Source organism: Meleagris gallopavo, chromosome 24, assembly GCF_905368555.1.
Source record: "Meleagris gallopavo chromosome 24, MGAL_WU_HG_1.1, whole genome shotgun sequence".
In the NCBI taxonomy this organism is placed as follows: domain Eukaryota; kingdom Metazoa; phylum Chordata; class Aves; order Galliformes; family Phasianidae; genus Meleagris; species Meleagris gallopavo.
The window spans coordinates 4174809-4191280 of record NC_139427.1 but is presented as its reverse complement, the minus strand read 5'-3'; the positions used below and the strand labels follow the sequence as shown (position 1 = coordinate 4191280).

Genomic DNA, 16472 nt, shown 5'->3' with positions numbered 1-16472 from the left:
CATGGAGAGGAGAGATACCTATAGCTTGGGATTCTGTGTCAAGAAAATTTCACAGCATCTACTTGTGCATAACTGTGCTATTTTTAATTCCTGAAGTGGTCGATTCTTGTTTCAGAAATATTTTTCACATTCACTGCTTCTCATCTGAAATGCAAGTGCTTCCTTTGACCCGAAGTGCAAGAACCTAAATTACAGAAACGGCTGGAAACTAATTAGGGATCAGAGGTGCACAGCATTGGGAGCTTTGCAATTGCACAGTGCTTTCTTTTCAAGCGGTGGCAATGGGCAGAGATAGCACAGAGATTTCAGCTCATTGCAGGAGTTTTGATGAAGCATTTAGAGAAGGGGCTGGAGGAAGGAGTGCTGAGAGCTCTGCTTTCCGAGCAGCACCAGCTCCTTCCATCCTCAGTCTATAAAATTGGCTGCTTCTGGAATGTGCTGTAGGGTAAAGCACGCTGGCTGCACATTGACGTGTTATCAATTTCTGTATCCACCTCCCCTCTGCTTTTGTTCAAAATGCTATTCGAAATTGAAAGATTGTGTATTTTTCTTCATAAAACATTCCTGTCCTTTTAAAAATGCAACTCAAACAAAATCTACTGGGGAAACAACAGGCATGAGCTGTTGCTTGCAAATGAATCAGTTTTAAGGATTGGGGGGAAGAACATTCTTTATTTTGGTTACTGATTAGTGAAGGGTTTGACTTTCAGCTCCTTAAACTCATATTTTCTGTAGGTAGATGACCATAGAATCATGAAAGTTGGGGAAGATCTCTAAGATCACCAAGTCCAACCATCCACCTCCCACCAATGCTGGCCCCTAAGCCACGTCCCATCCCATGATGCTGCAGAAGCCCTTGGGGATGCTGCACCCCAAGGAGATTCTTGATTGTTCCTTATTTCCTTGCTGACCAGAAGCTAATCACTTCAGCAGTGGGTCCTGGACCCTTTCCTTCGCCTCTTGGCACGTGGGATGTGATTTGTGGACCTCCTATTTAGGGTGGTTAGAGGGATGTAGATGATAGGAATTAATGTAGGCTTTTTGTGTTGTGATAAATGCTTAATAATGGAGTGAATCCCAGTTTGATAGTGTTTAGTGAATTTAAATTATATGTTTGAAATTAATCCTGAGAGTCGGATTAAACTGCAGTGAGCAGAAGATGCTTCACTTTTGAATGACAGTGTTCACATGGGTGTTTCTTTCACATTCATTAACTTAACTATTGCATTAATGCACCTGAAGCATCCTGAGTGCCCATCTGCAGATGGTTGCAAGATGCAAGTAGAGGGGTGTCTGGGTATTTTTTCAAATTGGCCCTTTGCTATAGGGTGCCATTCCTAAATAAAGGCACAGATACTTCACAACAGAAAAACAGGCTCTGTACAAAATAATGAACGTCAGAAGGATGCTTCTGATTCTACTTCCCCCAGTTTGATCCAGGAAATGAATAGGTTATTAAGACTCAATATCCTTATATCATCTCCTGCCATCGGTGAGGACAGGAAATAAGTATACAAATCACTAAATTGCTTCAAAGCTGCTTGGCAACTGCAAATTACAAAATTGATCATCCAACTCATGTATATTTCTCTCAAAGAGAAGAAGTAAGAAAACCAGTTTGGGATTATCTCAGGGAATAAATCCTGTTTCAGGCTGGATTGTAATAGCGTCAGGGCTTTGTCAGAAAAAAAAAGACAAAATTCAAAGCGTACAATGGTAGTATTAATAATAAGAAAAAAGCAGCTCTTCTTCCCTTCAGCTTTGTCCTTTTCACTTCTTCATCCTCAGAGCAGACGTAAATGTGAGTATAACTTTAGCTTGGTTAGTTTTAACCTGAAGTATTTCATACCCAAATAGAATAGATAGATTGTAATTATTATTATTTTTTCTCTTCTTTTAGTAACCTGAAACTGCTCTAGAGGAAAATGTCATCTGTATGGAGAGTTTGTGGGTCATGCATATAAAACACCATCTCTAAAGGATTGCAGGGAGAGAACTTTATGTGGATAATTAAAAGCAGCTAAAAAAAAAAAAAATCTCTTGCTTCTGTATCCATTAGCAGACTCATTCTGGGCAGAGATAATCTGCTAAATGCTAACAACTTTTTTTTTTTTCCACTGTTTGCTGAGTTGAATTAAGTTAACAAGCAGCTGAGGCTGCTGTTGTGCAGCTTCACTTTGCCTGCACACCTCATTGCTGCTCTGAGCATGAATAAGTTCTCCCAGGAAGGACTGACGTTGGTGACTGCAGCATGCAATATCCTTGACCTGTCTGCCAGGAATTGGATTAAAAACAGGTAGACAATGCAATCTCTGCTCTTTCACAATCATTTGTTTCTTAGAAATAAGTTAGCTCTCTGGCAGTGCTGGTGCATTCTGCAGCTCCCTGCAGAAGAATCCCTCAGTATTGGTCTTTGCTAAACCCTAATTTATCTACACAAAAGTTTGGTGGTTTTTTTTTTTTCCCTTTTCTTTTCAAAGGAAGATATTTTTCCTCTCGATGCTCACAGAACAAGAAAAAATAACTTCTCTCACAACATTTGGGTTTGGAAGCTCTGGACAGCTGCCCATGCTGGTTTATGATGTCCCCAAGCAGGCAAGGCTCCCTGGCTGCAGTTACCTTTCAAGGTGCAGCCTTCTCCACCATGACAGGTCTGAGGTCTGAGCGTGTGTCCTGTGTTTGGAGCTGAGCCTGGGACTACAGCCTGCATAGAAAACAGTAGGAGCAGCCATCTCTTGGCTACAGCTGCCAGCAGGCTGCATGCCACAGTTCCAAAGAGAGTAATATATTTGCCTTTCTTCCCCTCAGAAAACAAAACAGTTTTCTGTTTCCTGACCAACGTCTGTTGCTGTTCGGTTGGGTTTTGTTTTGAATTCTGTCACCACATGTTATTTCTGAATGTATTTGGATTGCTGATCAGTTTTATATGTAGCACAGTTGTCTCAGTTCAGCTACCTTCCCGTCTTGGTATCTTTCTCTTTTTTGGATGTGAAAATGTTTGATGGGTTGATGGTTGGACTGCATGATCTTAGTGGTTTTTTCCACTCTGAACAACTCTACCATTCTGTGCCTTTCCTTACACATTATTTTCATATTAGTATTAGCTCTACTTTCTTTTTTACTTCAGTTTCTATCCACCTTTTGCTCTATTCTTAAAATGAAGGCAGTGATCCTGTGGGCTGCCCATTGCAGGAGGTCCATGCACTGCAGAAACAGAAAGGTTTTTAGGTCCCATGAGGATGGATTTAAGGCTCTTGGAAATACAGTTGTATTTTGCATGCCAGTCTCTGTCTGTAAGGGATTCAGGAGACGTGTGAATGAAGCACAGGCAGCGCTGAGTGCATCTGAAAGTTCCACAGATGAGAAACTAAAGGAAAGCAAGAGCGTAGATAGCTTTTTAAAAGTGATTATCTCACACTGTATTGACAAATTCTGATTAATGATCGTGTTGACTGGACTGCCCATGTAACACAGTGCTACAGTAATATTTCTCAAGCTATTTATTACATTTGCAATTACAGCAGCTTTTTCAGTATGAGGTTTATTACTTCTAAGAGTATGGTAATACTGTGTAGTTCTATAGGGTTATTGTTGTTGCTGTGGATGTTACATTGGTAAATTCTCTAAAATATGGTGTTCTTAGGTCTTTTGATAGTGGCTTAACTCCACAAACAAAATTCTGCCTAAGAATTTGCTTGAATTTCCTCATTATGATAGGGGAAGCCTAAAAATATCTTTTTAGCCCTCCTAAGAATTTTGTCTGTGGTTCAGAGAGAGGCTGCCCTTGCAGATAAAGGAGCAGATTGAGATTTAGCAGTGGCACAGCCATGTGTTCTCACTACCATTTATCCTCTGGTTCTTCCCTTTCTCTAAATCCTCCTTACAAAAGAGTGAAAGGATGGGAAAAGGAAGGAAACTCTCAAAATGGCACTCCTGGTTTTCCACTAGAAGCAAAGTGAGACGTGAAGATGGCATAGATGGGAGAGGAACTTCTGTTGCAGTGGTGCAATGAAGTCAAAGTTAAATAGTCTGTGGTTATAGAAATATTTTTTGATGCAGCAGGTAGGCACCATCTACAGGCTATTACTGGTTTTTCGAAGTAAACTATTTATCCAGTTCTCTCTTAGAGCTTGTTTTTGTTTGTCTGCTTGTTTTCCCCTGTTTCTTTCCTACTTTCTTCTCTTTTATTGGAAAACTGTTTTTGCTTTGTAGCCATGAACAAGGAATAATGGAACAACCCGTATTTTCTGCAATCAGTAAATAATGTAGAGCTCGGAGGGGGTAAATAGGAAAGCTATTGAGAGAAGTAAATGGAAATGAAAATGGAATTACATTGCTTTACAAGATGCAGATATACCAAAAACAGTTTTAGACATATGAGGCAATAGTTTCTGTCATTTATACTTAGGTCCTAGCATGGGTTGATGCTTTTTGCTTTGCTTCAGTATTAACTCCTTATTAAGATTTCTGTCTCTCATGGATTTCAGTGTTCTGTATGTTTACTAAACAAACCCATGCAATGCAAAAAGCTTTTTATTAGAGTTTTTAAAACAAACCGTCCTTCACAGGAACAGTTAAGAAACACAATTAAAATGCACAGATTGTGCATCCTTGAAGCTACATTAAGCTGATGTATCGTGCCCATGCAATCTGCTTTAGGTGAGGAGTAAAGTGCAAAGATTTTCTGCAGCTGTTCTTCAGGTGGTTATCCTGACTCCATCACTGACAGTGAATGATGCCTCTTTTATGGGCTTTGTTGTCGACAAGCCACTCAGGGAAAATTGTATTATCTTCCATTTTGAGGAGGTGTAAAACTGAGGCACCAGGAAATGATGTGGCTTGCCTGGAAATGAATGACAGGGGTGGTGTCCTGAGCTGTCAAATAATGATGTCTGTGCAGCATACAGGCTAAATGATTGCTTGACACATAGCATGAAAGTGTGAACAGCCACTTGAGAGACCTATTCCTTTATCTCAGACTTGCATGTTCTTGATGAAGACCCAAAGTTTATCTTGCATCCTGGGGAAGAGATTTAGCCTTTGGAGATGTGTCAGCTAAGGAAAGCTTCTGTAACCTTAGCTGTGCTTATGCTCTACTGTTGCTTCCGTAAGGAACACAACAAAGGGTCAGAATTTGCCACTTATTGAGAAGGGTTTAAATAGTCAACTCCCATTTATGTTCTCTCAGAAATAGCTCAGAACAGAAACACTACCAGCGAAATGGAATTTGCTCTGGGCTTATCTTTTTATTGTGAGTTATAGGAATTCTGCCAGGTAAATGTTTGTGGACTCACACAGATCTGAAGATTGCTGCTATCAGCTTGATGACAAAAATATGGGACTTTTATTCGTGCCTTCTGGGAGCCACGAGGTTAGGAAAATGGCTTCAATTTTTTCTCAATTCCCCAGACTGTCTTTTAAAGAGAGAAATACATACATCAGTCCTAGAAACACTGATCAGAACGTTGCCCTATCTCACCTCTCCAAGTGGAACAATTAGAAGAATGGACAGCAGAGAAGAGAGGGGAAGGTGGAATATCTAATAGGGTGACCTAAAACACTTCAAGCTCTTCAAAATTCAACCTGTGCTACAAGAATGTTTCGGGACTCGGTGAACCTGTGCTTTTACCCAGTTGTGTTCCTAAACCTCTTGGATGTTTTTGACAATTGTTTCCATTAGTCTTCAGTTCAAAGTTGGTGGGAGGCCCATCCATTTGTAGCATTCCATCTCTGAGTTAGTTACCAAAGGTCAGATTTCTTTCTGATAGATATCCAGTTAAGAATTGAGGACTACTGAAGGTTGTTTCCAAAAGAACCTTGTCTTTTTTTTGTGGTAAATCCTGGCAAATTATGTAATAGTCATGGCAACAGCCAATGTCTCTATTGGTGGGAGTACAACATGCATCTGCCATCCTAAACATCTGCTAAATGTTATGTTTTTCTTGTATTTGAATTGTATGTGAATCTCAGATTGGCTCTAGCTTGGGAAATTAAAGGCCATGTAATAACTTTCAAGTAACTACGAATTAGCTGCAATCTAGCAACATTTCAAACAATCATAACATTTTATATTTCTGTTGGCTGGGTTTTCATCTTTTAATCTTGCTCAAGAATTACTGACAAAATCAGTCAGCATAATTCTCCACATACTATTCATATTTGTCACTAGTTGGCAGTGGCAATTCACTTTGAGCTCCCAGAGTGCAAGAGAAAGGATGGAAGGACACCAAACAATCATTCTGGGGAAAAAACAACCAACCAACCAACCAACAAACCTCAAACCTGCCTTTCATTCAACTCCATGTTCAAAATTAGATCAACTATCAGCAACAGGAACTAAGGTCCAGAGAGTGGAGGTATGTTGGTGCTGGGGGAGTAAGGGTGTTGTTTGCAGACCTATGCAGAAGCTAATTAGAAGGAAGGAGGCAGGCTGAAAGCGAACCAATAGAACCTATCCCACGTGCATCAAAGTGTGGGTTGTGTATATTCGGAAAGCTTTTATCCCTTTTGGAGCCCCTTGCTGTATATAATTCTCTGAAGTGAAAGAACAGATTGCTTTGCGTTATTTTTCCTTATCACCAAAGGAACAAATGGCAACACACAAATCTGGGCTCTAAGAATGCAACGAGTGGAGCACAAGCCCAGGGAGGAGGATCTGGAATGACATCTGCAGATGATGCTTGTGTTGGATTTCACAGTGCTGACAAAGCACTTCTCTAGGTGAGAAGGAACCAGCAGTTTGTGTTGTGCACCAGTCTAAAGCTGATGTTTGGCTGGAGCTGTTTCTTAACTGGTGTTGTTAATAGATGATATGAACATGGAGACAATTAGATTAGAACATTTTTTGAAATACCTTTATGCACCTTGTGAACTTGTTTTATTGTTCCCTAAATTGCTGTCTCAGAGCCTGAATGTTCTGTGGCTTGGGCTCTTTTATTAATTGACATAACATTTAAAAATCTCTAAACAATGGCAGTGCAACACATTGGCTATTGCTTTATTAAAACACTTTGCATTTTGGATGCAAAAAAGACCCAAAGGTTGTCATTTGCATGAAAGTATTAAATGTGGGAAGTGGTTTTTTTTTTCTTTTTTTTTTTTTTTTCCCCAATTTCATTAAGTTGAAGTTTATCTTGGAGCTGGAGGCAGAGGAGTTGTGCGGTGAAAATAACAAAACACTTGGGAAGAGGGTAATTACAGTTATTAAGCAGTTGGCTAATCTGTGCACTTCTACTGTGAAGCTTTTGTCTTTGCATTGTCTACCTGTTTCACAGTTAATTAGCTGTTTAGGCCTGAAACCCAGGTCTCCTATTTGAAATTGGTGGAAATACTCTCCTTGAATTGTGCTGTACAGCTTTGATCCTGTATGAGCCTTTGAATTACAGGGCTGCAGCTGGTTTCGGTGAGCATTCTGCTGCCATAGAGCTTCCAAGACAAGGCACAAGCTGTGACAGATAGCTTGCATGTTAATTCAGCAGCATGTTTTGGTTTGGGTTTTAATTTTTTGTTTAGTGAATAGCTGGAGTGTTGCTGTGCTTGTCTAAAAGATAAGGACTGGAGTTCAAAAACACAAAACAAGCTCTTATCTCAAGAGTGACTAACGACTCCTGCATGACCAATTTAACAATATATTTAAAGAAACATTGTTTCTAAAAAGTCTAATGAATTACAGCAATACATTTGCAACAATACCAGAAGCATTAGGTTCCCATCTCAGGCACTTACAGAGCTCTCTGGGTTCATGAACTGCTCAGTCTGGTTTGCTCATCTTTGTAAAGAGAGATTACAGCCATTGTGTTCTTCACCATTGTGTTAGGAGGAATTTTCCTTCCTAAACATTAGGAAAAGTGTTTTGCAAGCTCATGGAAATGCTTTCTGAGTCCTGCCTGGTGTAGCAGCAACACCCAGCCCTTGTGCTGTGCAGAAAGTGGTCCTATTAGCTCTGAGCATGTAATGGGGTCAGAAACGGAATTCTCAAGTTAAAGAGGAATTTCACAGTAGACAGCCCTGTTTTCCAGGGGAGGGTTTCCCGATGAATGCTGGAAAACCAGTTTCATGTTTTTTTTTTTTTTTTGTTTGTTTGGTTTTTCAATGTTAGTTCCCAAAACATACATTTTGCTGCTGCAGCTTTCCCAGATCTCACTTAATTACCTGGCTCACGTGATCTCTCACATTCTACACATCAGAGATTTTTCCTGGAATAGGAAAATATTAAAAAATTATTTGTAGTCATTCAGTGTTTCCTCCCCTAATGGATTCTGTGACGCTTTGAATGCACTTACCTCAGTTTTTATCTCGCTGCCCATCTCCACAGTATCTCATTTCTTCCCATCAAACGTAAAATCTCTTTCCCTGAAATACTGGTGATGAGAATGGACAGGTTGTTTGCTTTAGAAAAGCAATAAAAAGAAATCCAAAAAGGCAAAGCTAAATGAGGAGAAGGCAGTTGCATTTAGGGGAATTATTGCTCACAAACCAAGTGGAAAAGATGAGATTTCTGTCTTAGTTCTGAAAGAGATGAGGGCTTTCTCATTTGGCACAGCGTCATGGATTTTAAGGTGGGAGGGAGTCTGTGTGTCCATTTGATGGTGTAACCCAGCTGGTAGGGTTTCTTCTGGTCCAATTCAATGACTGATCTCTTTGAGAACTGCCATTGGAGCAGCGGAGGCTTTGCAGAAGTTCCTTTCTCCCATTACACAGACCTTGTTTTCCTTTACTTTTCTGTATAAAGCCATGGCTCTGGCTGCAGCAGAAGGTGGTCGTTCTCTGGGTAATGGAGGGACACTTGCACCAGACCTTGATTGTGTGCTCTCAAGGACCTCAATTTCCATTTCCTTTATATCATGTTCTCTTGTACCTGAGAGACTCCCATGGGATTTATGGACCACTTCAAGTCCACAGTTCAGAAGAGAATTTCCAGGTACCACTTTGAAGAAAACTATCAATCTTTCTGTTTTCAAGCCTGATGCTTTCAGTATCTTTTTTATTTCTCCTGATAATTTGTCATCTCGTCCTTCCTCCAGATCCCATAAGCTAGACCTGTCCCATAATCCATCCTGTTCAACTGGAAGACTGAGGCATAGAGATATGGAGTCATTTCTTAGAGGGGAGTGTCAGTGATAAAAAGGACACTTGAACTCCAGTCTCCTGTTACTCAGTCCATTGAATTTAACCAAGGCTGCTACTTTCAGCCAAGCCCTCTCTGACCTTTTCAAGAGATCTTGAAAGTTTACTTACCCCTAGGGGTCTTGTGAAGCTTAATTAATGTTTGTAAAGTGCCTCGAGTTCTTTGGTCGAAAGTGCTTTGGTCTATTAATATTAATAATAACAGATGAGCCCCTGAAACATTCTAGTACAGTAGAATGAATTAACATGAAGCAAGCAATCAACAACAACAAATCAAACCAGTAATGCCGTCGTAGCCTCGGGCCATGCATACAGCTGGTGGTCTGATAGATGTGACAGATGAATCCTCTGATATTCTCTTCAGTCATTTCCATTGTAAATTAAACTGTCTCCCATGTCCTCGTAACAGCAGCATTTTGGCCAAAAGACACCTACAGCAGTAACTTGATTTTTTCTGTTGAGGCTTCTTTTTTTGTCATCGTCTACAGGCCATGTTTAGACAGGGTCTAAGTTGGTGCATGACTTTTTGGGTACTTTTCAGGGACATCCATAGACCATGGCCAATTAGGCTCCATTCTTATAGTCACGTTAGTTCACGTACCCCAAGTCAGACTTTCTCCTCCTTTCACCTCTGTTACCTGGTGCATTTATTCATGAGGGGAATTTATTTCTTCTCCAGAAATCTCAACAAGGGGAATGGACAAAAGCAATAACAAAGGAAATGAAGGTGCAGGCACCGGATGACATATCAGAAGCATAGGGGAATTGAGAGGCCGTGATCCATGTCCTGGGGTACTACATGATGGCATTTCAGCACTTGTGACCTTCTTTCATTGCACAGGAGCGTAAAGGAGCCCAAATGTAACTGAGAGTGAAATCCACACTGCCCTTTTCACACGAATGGCTCTCATATTGGTAGGAAACAGCTAATTCATACTTTCGCCATCGTATTTTTCTTTGCTCTCCATCTATGTTCGAGATGCAGTGACACAAAATACATTCTAGTATACAAATCACGAGCTGAAAAGCTGCCATAAACTTAGTAGATCTATTACATAGAAGAAGAAATGAGGAATCCTTACGGAATATGTAATTTTTTAGAAGAACTATGGTAAGAATATTTCATATCTTGGACTGTGGAACACAGAGTTGTACTTGGAAGAGTGTTAATGTTTTATGCAGGGTTTTTGGAGCAGAGTCCACTGCTTGAATGCATACATCTTGGTTCCAGTGTCAGAGAGCATTGGTGCTACTGTAACAGCTGTTTGTCATAATGGAGAATTTCATTCCATGGAAAATGCTGAAAATTCAGGAGAAAATTTCATTTCTTGCTGGAACAAGTTAAAATTTTGATCTACATATGAACATAAAAGTGTTCTGACATTAGATTTGTGTGGGTGTGAAGAAAAAAGGGAGCAGGGAAGGGGAGAATGTATTCAGCTTTTCTAAGTAAATACTGGTATTCTCCCCAAATTTCTTACTGACTGCTTCCTGGGGTTTTACATATAGATAGGATCCCAGAAACCTCAGTCAAGAACTATTTTACTGTTTATGAGGGTGGATCTGTTTGTGAGGGTGGATAGTGATAAGACAAGGGACAAGGACAAGGTTCATGTCTTAAATTGAGAAAGGGGAGGTTTAGGTTAGATATTAGGAGGAAGTTTTCCATACAGAACGTGGTGAGGCACTGGAACAGGTTGCCAAGGAGGCTGTGGATGCCCCATCCCTGCAGGCATCCAAGGCCAGGCTGGATGTGGCTCTGGGCAGCCTGGGCTGCTGGTTGGCGACCTGCACACAGCAGGGGGTTGGGACTACATGGTCATTGTGGTCCTTTTCAACTCAGGCCATTCTGTGATTCTATGATTCTATTTTATTATTTAATCTTAGCAACTTCTGCTTCCTTATGTGCAGATGATTTTTGGTTTAGAATGCCTGGCATTTTGCAGGGGCTGACCCTGAATTGTGCTGCTTAATTAAAATAACACGTATGTATCTGAAGTGAAAAAGCGAAGATCTAACAGTGGATGAAAAGTTATTTTTAATATTCATGCCTCATTCCCAGCCTTGTGTATAATGATTCTGAATATGAACATTGCTTGTTCTCTTCTAAAGAGTTGATTATCCCATTGGCACATTTTTATTGGGTTTTCCAGCATGACTGTGCAAAATCAAACATTGAGTACATTCACCTGCCCATATATTACTAAGATCTGTGTGTGTGTGTCCTGGCCATAATTCTGTGTTTAATGAACTTGTAATAGCCTGAAAGAGCAAGACCAGGACATGCCTTGATGGAAAGAGTCTGGGAAGAGAGGCTCTTTCTCCTTTGGTTGAAATATCACTAATTCTAGTGGATGAGGGGTGTCATAAACAACTGAGGAAGCACTGTGTTGTATATATGAGAAGATTTTTTTTTAAAATTCTTATTTTTAAGTAGACGTGTTTACTCATTCGTGTTTACTGTATTCCTTGAGGATAAGGACTATACACCATGAAGTGTAAGTCTTTCCTTACAGTGTTTTCCATTGTGAAATAATTTGTTTGTTGACACGTTGGTTCATTTATGTAATAAGACAGGGCAAGTGTGTGGGTGTCTTTTCACCACAGACTTGTGTCTCTCAGCACTCTTAGAAATAATCACTAAAGTCCCTGGAGGTGTTCAAGAAATGTTTAGATGTTGTAGTGAGAGACATGGTTTACTGCAAGATATTGGTGGTGGATGATTGAACTGGATGATCTTAGAGGTCTTTTCGAACCTTGGTGATTCTGTGATTCTATAAAGTGGTATATTGAGATGTTAAACCTGGAATTATGGTAGTGGCCAGCTATCCACAGAAGTCACTGCTGGCAAGCATGAGAATTCCTTCTTTCAATGAGGTTTCCAATTCTTTTCTGAAATCCAGCTTTGCTATGATTAATTATTTTGTGTTATCTATTTTCAAAGCCTGATTTGGTCTCATCTTTGCATACACAGCATGTATGATTTTTGTTTTCACATTATTTATTTCCTTTTTTGCTTAATTAAGGTTTGGCAGTAAGCAGTCTAGTTTCTTGGTTGGGTTCTTGTTTTTATTGTCCTGATTCCCACTGATAACATTATGAGTCTTATGAGCAAGTAAAAATGACTCCAGCTAGAGAATGTTTCTTTTCCCTTAGCTGTTCTGTTACAAACTAGTGCTATTCTTTCTTTTAATAACTAAAAATAATTAACCTAATAAGGAAATTAAAATCAATGCTGATTAATCTGGGTAATTGTAACTCATATTACAGATTCCTTTGCTACTTAGTTGACTTTGGCATGCGTGAATTGTAACTTAGTCAAACATATGCCTGTCAATTGCATTGCAGATGTGTAGCACCTCTTATTTGTAGATAGCTATGTCACTTTTTGCTTGGTTTTGCAACATTCTTTTATATCTGTTTTGCTTAAAATGTATAGAGTGCAGCATGAAGAGGCCAAGTGGAAGGCTCTATGCCAAGTATCTTGTCTACAGAGGAAAAGGATGCACTGTGATTGAAGAAGCTTTTTTCCAAAGGTATCTTACTTCACATATATCAATGGTTAACTTCTGTCTCTTCTTCTACTGTAGGAGCTGCTAAATTAAAGTGACTAAAATTCCCTATATTTTGATTTTATTCTGCAACATTATGCAAATTGGTTCTTTTTCCTTTGAGATCATGACAATCTGTCCTTTCTGGATCTTTTTTAAATTTTTTTAATATAAAGCAGCAAACAAATTGAACACATGCTAGCACAAATGTTGGAAGCCACTTCAGTTACTAGCAATCTTATAAACAAACTATAGCAACTGCTCTACCCAAAGATGCTTAATATACAGGTTTATTTTCTACTGATTTGTGAGATGTATTTCATATGTATTCAATAAGATTCCAGCTGGGGAGTTAAAAAGAAAAGCTGGTTCCTGAAGCATGAGTTCAGCATTCTCTAAATATCAAGTTCAGCCATTTTCTGGTAGTTGAAATGGTTCCTTCTGTCCCTTAAAATGAGACATCTTTTAAATCACCTTCTGGAAGCAATCCTAACTTCAGGTACTCAAATGATTACTAATGTAAAAAATATATTTATGCTTTTGAAAGACATTATTTTAAATGATTCTGGACAGCGCAGATTAGCTTTTAGTAGTGTCATATTCACAATAATCAGGTTGATTACATGAATATCCAGTGTTTTCTACTTGAATACTAATAGCCTCAAACTCAGCAAAGGATCTTTCAGCATATTATTGGTAAATGGTTTTATTTATTTCTTACTATTTGAAGTGCAGAAGAAAAAACGAAGTGGGCTAGGAGGTGTCTAAAGCCAGAAATGCATCCCAGTCCTTCAATTTTGTGGCAAATAATTGGGCCCTGAAGGAATTGGCTGTTCAGTTGTTCTCCCAGCTGTAGTGTGTGTGTGTTGGCTCTGTTTCTCATAGATGCCTCTCAGCAATACGTTTTGGCAGGAGCCCTAAGGACTTACACCTCAAAGGAGGGGGAGAAGAATGCTCTACGTTGAGGGCTTAAGCTAATATGATCCAGAGCCCCATTCGATAAAGATATTCACAAGAGGAAAAGCTCCAAACATTTTACTGAATGCCATTTTCCTCTTAGGAAGGTAAATTCACTGGCAAATTTTTATTGCTTACCCTATCCAGCATCAGCGACATCTCACTCTTATTAGCCTTTAAACCTTTCAAACAAGCTGTTCTTTCACCTTACTTGTACTAGTATGGGTATAATCATGTATATGCACGTATCCATGCAAGCAGTACATATTTTTTTATTTTTGTTTTTTAAGAATTGTTTGTCTCCACTGGTGTGTTTGTACATTGATTCCAGTATCTCAGCTTTAAAAGACGTGACAAATAATTTTGTCTCAAATTCTGTCCTGAAGCACCAGTGGAAATGTAAGCTTTGCTAAGGCTTTGCTGATGAAAATTTAGCTGGAGTACAGGGAAATCTTTCACTTGTACTTTACTAATTTAGGAGTATACTCCTCATTTATAAAAGTGACATTGATGCTCAGGAAGCTGGAGGGATCAGATAGTCTGTGTGATAGTCCAAGTGATAGTCAACAACTGAAGAGACAACTCATTGCTTTCAGGGGCAGTATACAATACTTGAGTACTTTGAGCTAATTGATTTAGGCATGGTAATGTTTGTATTCTTTTCCATGTGCTTTAACCTCTGCTAACTCTCAGGCTCAATTCCCCCCCATTTGAGAGATGGCCAGAATCATGTTCCTCCCTGGCACAGCAAGTTTTGATCCTGATGGAGAGGTATGTAGATACTTACAAAAATGGACTGCAGTTTCTTTGTCACTCAAGAGATTACAGTTTTCATACTGCTGAAATTGTGTTGGAAAATGGGAGAGTCACCCAAGGTAAACATCCATATGTTGTCAAAAGCAGAAGTATCCTTACTCCTATCCTGTCATCCATTTTCTTCAGTCTTTGCTCAGCATAGGATTCACTAGATAAACTCAAAATGTCGGCCTCTTTTAATGCAGAGCATTATAATACGTGGTTAATGTGTTCAGGTACTTTCACAAAGCCCTTTTCATGCAATCCTTCCGTATTTTCAAATAACACCCAATTAAGCACTTGAATCAGTGCTGCCCTCAGCAGAGATGTAATTAAGCAAGTGTTTAAATCCCTTGTTAAATTAGTCTTTTCTTTCCTAATCTACCATTACTATTCTTGTCCAGAAAAATAATGGAAAAACAAATGAATCCTGAAGCCCCAGTTTTAGGCTTATAAGGGTCAAATTATATCAGCCATGCAAAGCAGATCTATGGAATCCAACTGAATCGACGTGAAACAAACAGAATTAAATAGAGGCAAAGCATCACCTCTCCAGAAAGGAAAAAAAGTTGAATGGAATAAAGATCCACTTCCAAAAGCGCTTTATGTGGCACTTTTCCCCACTAATGACTTGAGCGCTGTAATTCAGAATGTGCACAAAACGCATACATGGCCCGGTCATAAAAAGAATAGGGAAACAAAGAGGTTGCTAATTCAATTACAGATGTTATAGATCAAGCTCTTTACCATTCATCCAAATGGAAATTTACACTAAATAACATTATCATGAATTGGCTCAGGAACTTAAAGGACTAAGGCTCTCTCATCTAACAGATTGTCTGCTCTGTGCTAGGTCTTGGAAATTGTTTCTGTTGTGAATGCCTTGAACTGAACCTTGATAGACTCTTGCTATAGAATCAACAAAAAGTCACATCATTGTTTTCATTATGCTCACTTTGCTAAAAGATGCATTAAGCATTATGTTGTGTCCTGTCAAGCTTATGGCCAGGGGAACAGATTGAGGGTCTTTCAGAAGTCTGTCATTTCATACAGCTTTCCAGAGATGCTTGGTAAGTCATGCATACAAACCAAAACCCAATTATCTATCTGCCTATTTATTTATTTATTTAGGATACAAAACATTTTATCTAGGATCCTTAAAATCTACTGGAGCATTGCAGTCTCATGAGCTGGTTCTTGCAGATTTCTATATACAAAAGAACTGCAGTCATGTTCCTTACTCCCAGGGCTGCCAGATATTTCGAGCCATTGCATTAATATTGGTTTACAGGGGTGGGGAGGTTATCTGTTCTGCTAACCAGAATTATCAGAATTTGCTAATATTTCTTTCCTCAGGCTGGTATTGAACGCACAGCAAGACCGACCTTAATTCACATCTCTAAGGAAGAAAGAGCCTACAGTCTTAAAGCATCACATATTGTGGAGACTTTTTTAAAAGTAAAAAGCAGTGGCTATGTGTGTGTATACAGCCAAGGAAACACCTCTGCTGATTTCCCCAGCATGCACAATGCAGGGGAGCGCAGGGCGGAGGTTCTTGAGCTCTTGCTCACCCGTGTTGGAAGTCTTCAAAGGGTGATATCAACTCAGGCCTACGGGCAGAAGAACACTGTTGGTGTGATGATGTGCCCACCTTAATTAGTGATATGGCTCATCTCCGCTGAATTTCACAGCATTACTAGGATAATACGGATGGAACCAGTTTCTCTGTGGGTTTCTCTGTTCCCCTGATTACAGCCAGTGTCAAGTAAACTTCTTCTGAGAAGCAGTGTTCGGACTTTGTTGTTTTCTGCTTTGGGAAGTGACCAGTATAGCTCTCTGAAAGCAGCTGGGACCTTATAGTCTTGAGAAGGGAAAGCATGGGGGATATTATCAGCATGGCTCCTGTTGGGGTGGAATAAAAATGATGGAACCAGACACTTCTGAGTGGTATCCACTCATAGGATGGGAGTCACTGGGCAAATGTTGAAATACTGGCAATTCTGTTTAAACATAAGAAAGAGCTTTTTATTGTGAAAGATTTCC

General features: G+C 39.5%; 1 long non-coding RNA gene across 5 annotated transcripts in view; it reads left to right on the top strand.

The window, feature by feature from the left end:
- The window catches only part of LOC104914248 (uncharacterized), a 156711-nt gene extending 140499 nt beyond the window's left edge, over window positions 1-16212 (top strand). For 4 of the 5 annotated variants that reach the window (XR_014887986.1, XR_014887985.1, XR_014887989.1 and 1 more), the window contains 3 exons: window positions 12566-12662; window positions 14328-14405; window positions 15786-16212. This is a non-coding gene — a long non-coding RNA (uncharacterized LOC104914248). Of the gene's footprint in view, window positions 1-2164; window positions 2297-12565; window positions 12663-14327; window positions 14406-15785 lie in introns of those variants that run through there. The other variant, XR_014887988.1, reaches the window with a different exon arrangement.
- The last annotated feature ends 260 nt before the right edge of the window (window positions 16213-16472 follow it).